The sequence below is a fragment of the Pongo pygmaeus genome, chromosome 3 (assembly GCF_028885625.2).
Source record: "Pongo pygmaeus isolate AG05252 chromosome 3, NHGRI_mPonPyg2-v2.0_pri, whole genome shotgun sequence".
NCBI classification, from domain to species: domain Eukaryota; kingdom Metazoa; phylum Chordata; class Mammalia; order Primates; family Hominidae; genus Pongo; species Pongo pygmaeus.
Genome location: NC_072376.2, coordinates 117,332,230 through 117,342,466, shown reverse-complemented (window position 1 = coordinate 117,342,466; position 10,237 = coordinate 117,332,230).

Here is a 10,237-nt window from a genome sequence, read left to right as displayed (position 1 = left end):
ATCAAAATACCATCATCATTCTTCACAGAACTAGAGAAAACTCTCCTAAAATTCATGTGGAACCAAAAAGGAGCCTACATAGCCAAAACAAGACTAAGCAAAAGGAAGAAATCTGGAGGCATCATGTTACCTGATTTCAAACTGTACTATAAGGCCATAGTCACCAAAACGACATGGTACTGGTATAAAAATAGGCACAAAGACCAATGGAACAGAACAGAGAACCCAGAAATAAACCCAAATACTTATAGCCAACTGATCTTTGAGAAAGCAAACAAGAACATAAAATGAGGAAAGGACACCCTATTCAACAAATGGTGCTGGGATAATTGGCAAGTCACATGAAGAAGAATAAAACTGGATCCTCATCTTCCACCTTATGTAAAAATCAACTCAAGATGGATCAAAGAGTTTAATCCAAGATCTGAAAGCATAAAAATTCTAGAAGATAACATCAGAAAAACCCTTCTAGACATTGGCTTAGGCAAATACTTCTTTAACAAGTACCCAAAAGCAAATGCAACAACAACAAAGATAAATAGATAGGACTTAATTAAACTAAAAGGCTGCTACACAGCAAAGAAATAATCAGCAGAGTAAACAGACAACCAACCCACAGACTGGGAGAAAATCTTAGCAAACTATGCATCTGACAAAGGACTAATGTCCAGAATCTACAAGGAGGTCAAACAAATCAGCAAGAAAAAAAAAATCCCATCAAAAAGTGGGCTAAGGACATGAATAAACAATTCTCAAAAGAAGACATGCAAATGACCAACAAACATATGAAAAAATGCTCAACGTCACTAATTATCGGGGAAATACAAATCAAAACCACAATGTGATACCACCTCATTCCTGAAAGAATGGTGATAATAAAAAAATTAAAAAAAAATAGATGTTGGTGTGGATGAGGTGGAAAGGGAACACTATTACACTGCTGGTGAGAATGTAAACTAGTACAACTACTGTGGAAAACAGTATGGTGATTCTTAAAGAACTAATAGTAGGTCTACCATTTGATCTAACAATCCCACTCCTGGGTATTTACCCAGAGGAAAATAAGTCATTATATGAAAAAGACACTTGCACACACATGTTTACAGCAGCACAATTCGCAATTGCAAAAATATGGAACCAACCCAAATGCCCATCCATCAATGAGTGAATAAAGAAAATGTGTATATATTTACCATGGAATACTGCTTAGCCATAAAAAGGAACAAAACAATGGCATTTGTGGCAACCTGGATGGAACTGCGGACTATTATTCTAAGTGAACTAACTCTTCACTTTTGAGTGAAAACATGTGATGTTTGGTTTTTGGAATAAAATACCAAACATCGTATGTTCTCATAGGTGGGAGCTAAGCTATGAGGATGCAAAGGTATAAGAATGATACAATGGACTTTGGAGGTTTGGGGGAAGGGTGGGAGGGGCATGAGGGATAAAAGACTGCACACTGAGTATGGTGTGCACTAAATCACCACTAAAGAACTTTTTCATGTAAGCAAACACCACCCGTACACAAAAACCTGTTGAAATAAAAAATAAAAACCAAAAATAAACAGAAAAAAAGTATTGGACAGGAAATTGAAATAAATTATTTGATATTGTTTATATCAAGCTATCTAGAAGGTAAGCAGATAAAAGTTTGCTTAAGTTGCTCTTACATTTAAATGTTTTTTCATCTTTTTATGTTGGTGACATGCAAACAGTTCAAGCTTTTCTCTACTGGTTTGTGTTGTCACAAACACTGGACACCAGAGTATAGTTTGTTCTCTCTATATTATACGTTGTACGTTATGCATGTGTTTTTGGACTATGTATAAGATTAATAATTTAAACTCTCAATATGCTGAGAAATGCTGAATTCATTATGAGAACCCAATAAGAAAGTGATGATCCTACATCTATTACTTATTTCCACAATCGTGTTGATAGGTGCACAATTACTTTGGGGAAAAGCAAAATAAAACTACATGGATACATCCTGAGAGAAAAACAGTACTGAAGCTAGAAAAAAAAAAAAAAAAACCTCAAAACATTGGACATAGGTTCATTTGGTTTTCTTTTGTTTACATTTTGTAATATATTGCTTGATTTCTACGTAGTAAAGTTAATTATATTGTGAAATAAAAAAATGATTTTGGAAATGGGCTTGGAATACCATCCCTATTGAAGGGAAGGGATACATAGTACAAGTGCATGACTGCAGGTAGGTCGGAAGTTTGAGGGTGGAAGGATGAGGATGGTCTCTGTGATTTCTATTTGCTCAGACATATGAGGCAAAATTATCACTTATACAAGATTAAATATGTGATGTTTCAGGTTTGTAGAGAAAAGAGAGTAAGTAAAATTTAGTTATCTTGTAGTCTAGGAAAGAGAACTGATTTAGTAAAAGGTAATTACTAGGTGGTGCTGAAGTTTGCTTTTATAAATTTAAAATGATCATGACTTCATCTTTACTTCATGTTCAGCTGCACAGAATTATGAGGTAGGTGAAGAGCTAAATTCAACTTGGATTAGAATCCTGTCAAGAAAGAAGGATTGAGAAAGGAAAGGGCAAGGAAACAGAAGGAGTGTGTAAGGACTTGATTGTAATCAGGCATGGAATGCAAGTGAGTGAGGAAGAAATGAAGCATGGTGTGGCAGAACAATCATAGGAGTGGAGGTGCTAGAGTCTATAAATGGAAAGATGAAAGGTGTTATTTGAGATATTTGAGAGTGGGATTTGGGAGATGGAACAGTTATTGGCAATGACAAGATCAAGAGGACATCCAGGAGAGTGCATGAATGGGGAATGGCATCAAGGAACCATAAGGCCTAAGTGTTGCAGTTTCTCCCCATCTATTGAAGTCACCAAGGTTGATCACAGGACTAGTAACAGAGGAAAAAAAACAATGATCTCAGAGTGATATGGTTTGGCTGTGTCCCCACCCAAATCTCATCTTGAATTTCCACATCTTGTGGGAGGGACCTGGTGGGAGGTAACTGAATCATGGGGGCAGGTCTTTCCCGAGCTGTTCTCGTGACAGTGAATAAGTATCATGAGATCGGATGGTTTTTAAAAAGGGGAATTTCTCCTGCACAAGCTCTGTTCTTTTGTCTGCCACCATGTGAGATGTGCCTTTCACCTTCCACCATGATTGTGAGGACTCCCCAGCCATGTGGAACTCCAATAAACCTGTGTGTGTGTGTGTGTGTGTGTGTGTGTGTGTGTGTGTAAATTGCCCAGTCTTGGGTATATCTTTATCAGCAGCATGAAAACAGACTAATATGGTAAATTGATACCAGTAGAGTGGGGTGCTGCTGAAAAGATGTCCAAAAAGGGGGAAGCAACTTTGGATCTGGGTAACAGGCAGAGTTTGGAACAGTTTGGAGGGCTCAGAAGAAGATAGGAAAATGTGGGAAAGTGTGGAACTCCTTAGAAACTTGTTTACTGGCTTTGACCAAAATGCTGATTATGATATGGACAATGAAATCAAGGCTGAGGTTGTCTCAGATGGAAATGAGGGACTTGTTGGGAACTGGAGCAAAGATGACTCTTGTTATGTTTTAGCAAAGAGACTGGTGGCATTTTGCCCCTGCCCTAGAGATTTGTGGACCTTTCAACTTGAGAGAGATGATTTAGGGTATTTGGCAGAAGAAATTTCTAAGCAGCAAAGCATTCAAGAGGTAACTTGGGTGCTGTTAAAGGCTTCAGTTTTATAAGGGAAGCAGAGCATAAATGTTTGGAAAATTTGCAGCCTCACAATGTGATATAAAAGAAAATCCCATTTTCTGAGGAGAAGCTGGCTGCAGAAATTTGCATAAGTAATGGGGAACTGAATGTTAATCCCAAAGACAGTGGGGAAAATGTCTCCAGGGCATGTCAGAGGTCTTCAAGGTAGCCCCTTCCATCACAGGCCTAGAGGCCTAGGAGGCAAAAAGTGGTTTCATGGGCTGGGCCCATGGTGCCTGTGCTGTGTGCAGCCTAAGGACTTGGTGCCCTGTGTCCCAGACACTCCAGCCATGCCTGAAAGGAGCCAACACAGAGCTCAGACTGTGGCTTCAGAGGGTCCATGCCTCAAGCCTTTGCAGCTTCCATGTGGTGTTGAGCCTGCCAGTGCACAGAAGTCAAGAATTGGAGTTTGGGAACCTCTACCTAGATTTCAGAGGATGTATGGAAATGCCTGGATATCCAGGCAGAAGTTTGCTACAGGGGCAGGGCTCTCAGGGAGAACCTCTGCTAGGACAGTGTGAAAGGGAAATGTAGGGTTGGAGCCCCTACACAGAGTCCCTACTGGGGTACTGCCTAGTAGAGCTGTGAGAAGAGGGCCATCGTCCTCCAGACCCCAGAATGGTATATCCACTGACAGTTGCATTGTGTGCCTGGAAAAGCTGCAGACACTCAATGCCAGCCCATGAAAGCAGCCAAGAGGGAAGCTGTACCCTAACAAACCACAGGTGTGGAGCTGCCCAAGACCATGGGAACTCACCTCTTGCATCAGTGTAACCTGGATGTGAGACATGGAGTCAAAGGAGATCATTTTGGAACTTTGAAAGATTTGACCGTCCTGCTGGATTTCAGACTTTCATGGGGCCTGTAGCCCCTTTGTTTTGGCCAATTTCTCCTATTTGGAATTTCTGTATTTACTCAATGCCTATACTCCCATTGTATCTAGGAAGTAACTAACTTGCTTTTAATTTTACAGGCTCATAGGTGGAAGGGACTTGCCTTGTCTCAGATGATACTTTGGACTGTGGACTTTTGAGTTAATGCAGAAATGAGTTAAGACTTTGGGGACTGTTGGGAGGGCATGATTGGTTTTTGAAATGTGAGGTCATGAGATTTGGGAGGGTCCAGGGGTGGAATGATTTGGTTTGGCTGTGTCCTCACCCAGATCTCATCTTGAATTCCCACGTGTTGTGGGAGGGACCTGGTGGGAGGTAACTGAATCATAGGGGCAGGTCTTTCCTGTGTTGTTCTCGTGGTAGTGAGTAAGTATTACAAGATCTGATGGTTTTTAAAAAGGGGAGTTTCCCTGCACAAGCTCTCTTCTCTTGTCTGCCACCATGTGAGATGTGACTTTCACCTTCTGCCATGATTGTGAGGCCTTCCCAGTCACATGGAACTATAAGTCCATTAAACCTCTTTCTTTTGTCTTGGGTATGTCTTTATCAGCAGTGTGAGAACACACTAATACACAGAACTAAGATCATCACTGCATCACAGGCCAGCAAGTGATGGGAGGCAATATGACAGAGTCTTTAAGAAGGTGAACTCTGGAGCCATACTTCCAGGGTACAAATCCCCACTCTAATACCTCCTAGCTGTTTGACTGTGAATATTTCACCCAATATCCCAGTACCTCAAGTGCATCAGTAGAATAAGGATAGGAACATATGTAACTCAGAGTGTTTTGTGAATATTAAGTCAGATCGATGCCTGGAACAGGGTAATCATTTTGAGCCCTGACATGCTTGAATTTTCAGATTAAGAGTGAACAACAGGTATGTACATGCGAATACTCCAAAATCCGAAAAAATCTAAAATAGGAAACACTTCTGGTCCCTAGGATGAGATAAGGGATATTCAACCTATGTAAATGTTAGTTGCTGTCAACTGGTAGTGTCATCAGACAGGGGAGTATTTTCAGTGTGTGTATGTGTGTGCATGAGTATGTATTTATCAGGGAGCATATAGAAATTAGCAAGGAAGAGCAAGAACCAGCAAGACATAAGGTAAGGTTGAGAAAAGAGCCATCACTTGAGAAGGCTTCAGGGGAAGCTGCGACCTCGGGGAGGGCCAAGTTTCAGTGAGAGCCCAAAGGTAACAAGAATGACCAGAAAAAAGACAAAGATATAAGGGTTAGCCGCAAGCAGACTATGAGTTTCAGAAGCCACAAAACAAGAATTTAGAGTGGTGGGGAGGAGAGGAAAAACTGGGTCAGATTTAAGGGCATATATAGAACCGTGTAGAGATAAGTGTCCTCATCCTGATGGATAATTGGGAGGGCAGTGCTGGTCCTGCTGAGTCAGGTAAACTAAAGAGATTAGGTATGAAGACCTTGGTCCTGGTTATCTTTCCTCCTGAGACCAAGTGTCATATAGTTTTTCAGAAGATGGACTGTGGAGCTTGCAAAAAATGAACAAAGTTCTTCTGTGGCCTGTGTAAAGTCTAGAGGAGTCACTACCTAGCATGGAGTCCAGACCACTTCTAAGTAAAAGAGGGGAAATTTATTTATTATTATTATCAGTGCTGAAACTGAATCCTAACAGCTAATTCAGGTCCCCAAGACTAGGTCAAAACCTCATTATAAGTTTTCAAAGCACCTAATTTCTTCTTCAAAGCACATATCATAATAGTGATCACATAATAAATTGTATATTCATTTAATGACTATTTCCCCTCACCTCTTTTATTCACTGACAGAGCATCAGAACTTTGCATGTAGTAGTCACTATAGCTAATGCATATCTATGTATCTATATCTCTATTTACATATATATCATCTGTCTTTTAGTGGGTGTTATATTAGGGGTTAAGTTGCCAAATAGATTTATTGGCAATGATCATATCTAATTTCAAAGGTTTGCTCTCTAAGCCTGGTGCCTACATGTTACTTATCCAGGGTTAATGAAGGCTGTTTTTGGAGAAGCAGCCCAGGGAAGAATGGAATTCAGCTCTACAGCTATCTTGCAGGCTTTACTTGCAGCATCTTTATAGACTTTCCTCAGGAGAAAAACAATGGAGACTTGGCTTGAGGAATGAATCAGTCCGAATTGTTGAAACTTAAGCAGAGTAGGCTTAAGCTAGCATGAATAAGAGTTCGCTTGGGATGTCCTTTTCACAGTTGAATTCAATAGACAAAGATTATTTTTACATTATCTGGAATTGTTCAGTGGTTATTTCATTTTTTGTTCCTCAACTAGATCGTAACTCTCTAGTGACAGGAGGGAGTGTCACTTGGGCTGTAGGCAGCCGAGCCTTTTTTGGCCAAAGCCAAGTGGTTTCTTGTTATACTATGTGAGCTATGTTTGGGAAAATCAGACTGGCATTATGTAATAATACATAAAAAAGGCCATCTTGTGGTCAGGGTGCTGTGGTTAATGGGTGAGAAAACAAGGTTGCAGACCACTTGCCACCCTTTTAATAGGGCCTCCTGCAATTAATGAGGCCATGTTGTCAGGGCATAGGGGCATAAATGCAGACACCAGTTCATTTGTTGCTGCATTCCCCGTAGTACATAACTGTCTACAGCAGCTATGGTGTACACGTTAATAATTATTTTACTCAGTGACTGGAAATAGTCTATATTTTTTTCACTGTCATACTCTCAGATAGCTGCCGTAGCATTGCTTTTTTGCACATGTAGTAGCACACTTGGTTGAAACTGATTTTTGGAGTTGGGAAGGCTATCAGGGGACTGCTGAAATGAGGCAGCTTGTGGTCTTTTCCCCTCCTCCTTACCCCTAGTTGAATTAATACCCAATTTAACAATTTAAACAAGTATCTGAGAACCTAGGAGAGAATTTCAGGAAAAGGCAATAGTGCTTTGCAAATAGCTGGGGTCCAGTGAAGTTGAATCAGTGAGCTGAGCAAGAAGAGGGCAACACAGATTCAGAGCAAATACAGGAAGGTGGAGAAGAAAGATAGCAGGGGTAGGGAGGGCAGCAGCAAAAGAGTAAGGAATATCAGGATCCATGAGACCTGCAACAACTTGCACATTTGACTTAGTGTCGCGTTCTTTTCATCCTAGCTTGGTCTGTTATTTGGCTGAAATCTGTGTCCTGAAGCAAACATTTTAGGTGGGGTCGATATTAGGATCCCAGAAAATCTTTACATAGAGGCTGGATTTAAATCCACTCCACTATCTTATTCCCACCCATTTAATATTGTCATGCTTCCTGACAAGTTATACCGGCAGGGACTGAAAAGGAAGACTGACCTGCTCTTGGCCTTTTCCTCCCACATCCACTTTTTGCCTGCACAAATAGTACATAAACATAATGCTTGAGAATTGCAAAATGTTCAAGGTGATTTTAAAAATATGGCTATCAAATGGAAATATTCAAAAGCATTTTATGTTGTCTTAGACTCTTGAGTAAATTGTTGTGCTATGTGATAACATTTTTTACTGTCATTACTCTTGGAACACAATAGCCTTCTTTCTAATCTCCTTCCTGCCACTTGTACCTCTCTCCACACAGCAACCAGTGATTGGTATGGACTGAACGTGTGTGTCCCCCCCGCCATTCATATGTTGAAGCCCTAATTCCCAATGGGATGGTATTTGGAGATGGAGACTTTGGGAGCTAATTATAATTAAATAAAGTCATAAAGGTGGAGCCTTCATGATGAGATTAAAGTTTTTATAAGAAAACACACCAAAGCACTCTTGTGCGCTCTCTCTCTCTTTCATACCTGCCATGAAAAAACACACTGAGAGTGAACGGATGGCCGTCTGCATCCTGGGAGAGTCCTCCTCACCTGAATCTGACCATGTTGACACCCTGATCTCAGAATTCCAAGCTTTCAGAATATGAGAAAATACGTTTCTGGTTAAACCACCCAGTCTATGGTTTTATGTTATGGCATCCCAAACTAACTAATATAGCCATCTCTCAATAATGTACATTATATCTGAAACTTTGAAACTTTCCTGCTGAAAACCTTTTAAGGACTTCTTATTACTCCTGGAATAAAATTAAAATCCTTATCATAGTTTACAAGGTGCCGAATAGTCTTTTTTTTTTTTTTTTTCTGAGACAGAGTGTTGCTCTGTTGCCCAGGCTGGAGTGCAGTGGTGCCATCTCGGCTCACTGCAAGCTCCGCCTCCTGGGTTCACGCCATTCTCCTGCCTCAGCCTCCCGAGTAACTGGTGTAGACTACAGGAGCCTGCCACCACACCTGGCTAATATTTTAGAGACTGGGTTTCACCGTGTTATCCAGGATGGTCTTGATCTCCTGACCTCATGATACGTCCGCCTCAGCCTCCCAAAGTGCTGGGATTACAGGCCTGAGCCACCAGGCCCGGCCAAGATGCTGAATACTCTTTTCTTCAACCTCATCTCATATTGTCCCATGAAAAGCCATTTTCCACAACAGAAACTTTGCACTACTCATCCCTGCCTGCAATGCTCATCTTTCACTGCTTATTTTATTTATTCACCTTATAAACATTGCTAGTTACTATGCCAATTATATACATAACTTTCTGAATACATTTTTATTGTTTGTCTCTCTATATACTGTTATGTAATGAAGAACATAAACTGCATGAGGACAGATATGTTGTCCTTTCCTTTCGTTGATGTGTTCCTTGCACCTAGTACAGCATTGGAGACATAACAGGTACATATAAAATATTCATGGAATGAGTGATTACTAGCCTAGAATTCTCAAAGCATTTTTTAAATTTTTTTATTATTATACTTTAAGTTCTAGGGTACATATGCACAACGTGCAGGTTTGTTACATATGTACATATGTGCCATGTTGTTGTGCTGCACCCATTAACTCATTTACATTAGGTATATCTCCTAATGCTATCCCTCCCCCCACCCCCCACCCCACAACAGGCCCCGGTGTGTCCCCTTCCTGTGTCCAAGTGTTCTCATTGCTCAATTCCCACCTATGAGTGAGAACATGTGGTGTTTGGTTTTTTGTCCTTGTGATAGTTTGCTGAGAATGATGGTTTCCAGCTTCTACTCACTTCCTTCTTTGATTCATTATTATAGTTTTGTCTTCTTTAGCTTAGGGTTCATTATAAAACATATTTACCTTTCAATTCCACATTTTTAATTAAACATGGGCTGCTGGTGTTGTTCATGGCTGGGAATAATCCTGTTTATATAATATCTAGTATTTTCTCACATGTATCTAGAAGGCTTCTCCACAATAATAACTTTTAACCTGGAAAACTGAGACCCAGCTTTGAGCCCTGAACTTAGAGGGGGCTACCCTGGCTCTCCAGGGTCAGGAGTCTTCAATGGGTCAGGAGTCCATGGATCCAAGAGGATACACTCACCCAGGACCTGCCCACTGATTTTATGACCGGATGCTAAGACACACAGAACTCTAGAATCCCACACTCAAATCACCCAAGCCTGCTTCTAGGTCTTACAGGACCTCTTTTTTCAAGACTGGGTCCAGCATGTACCACACCCCTTGGCCTGAGGAGTAGCTATTACCATAGGTGTGAGCAGAGCCTAGACAAGTATACTGGGGTGTCTACATGCCTCTGTGCAA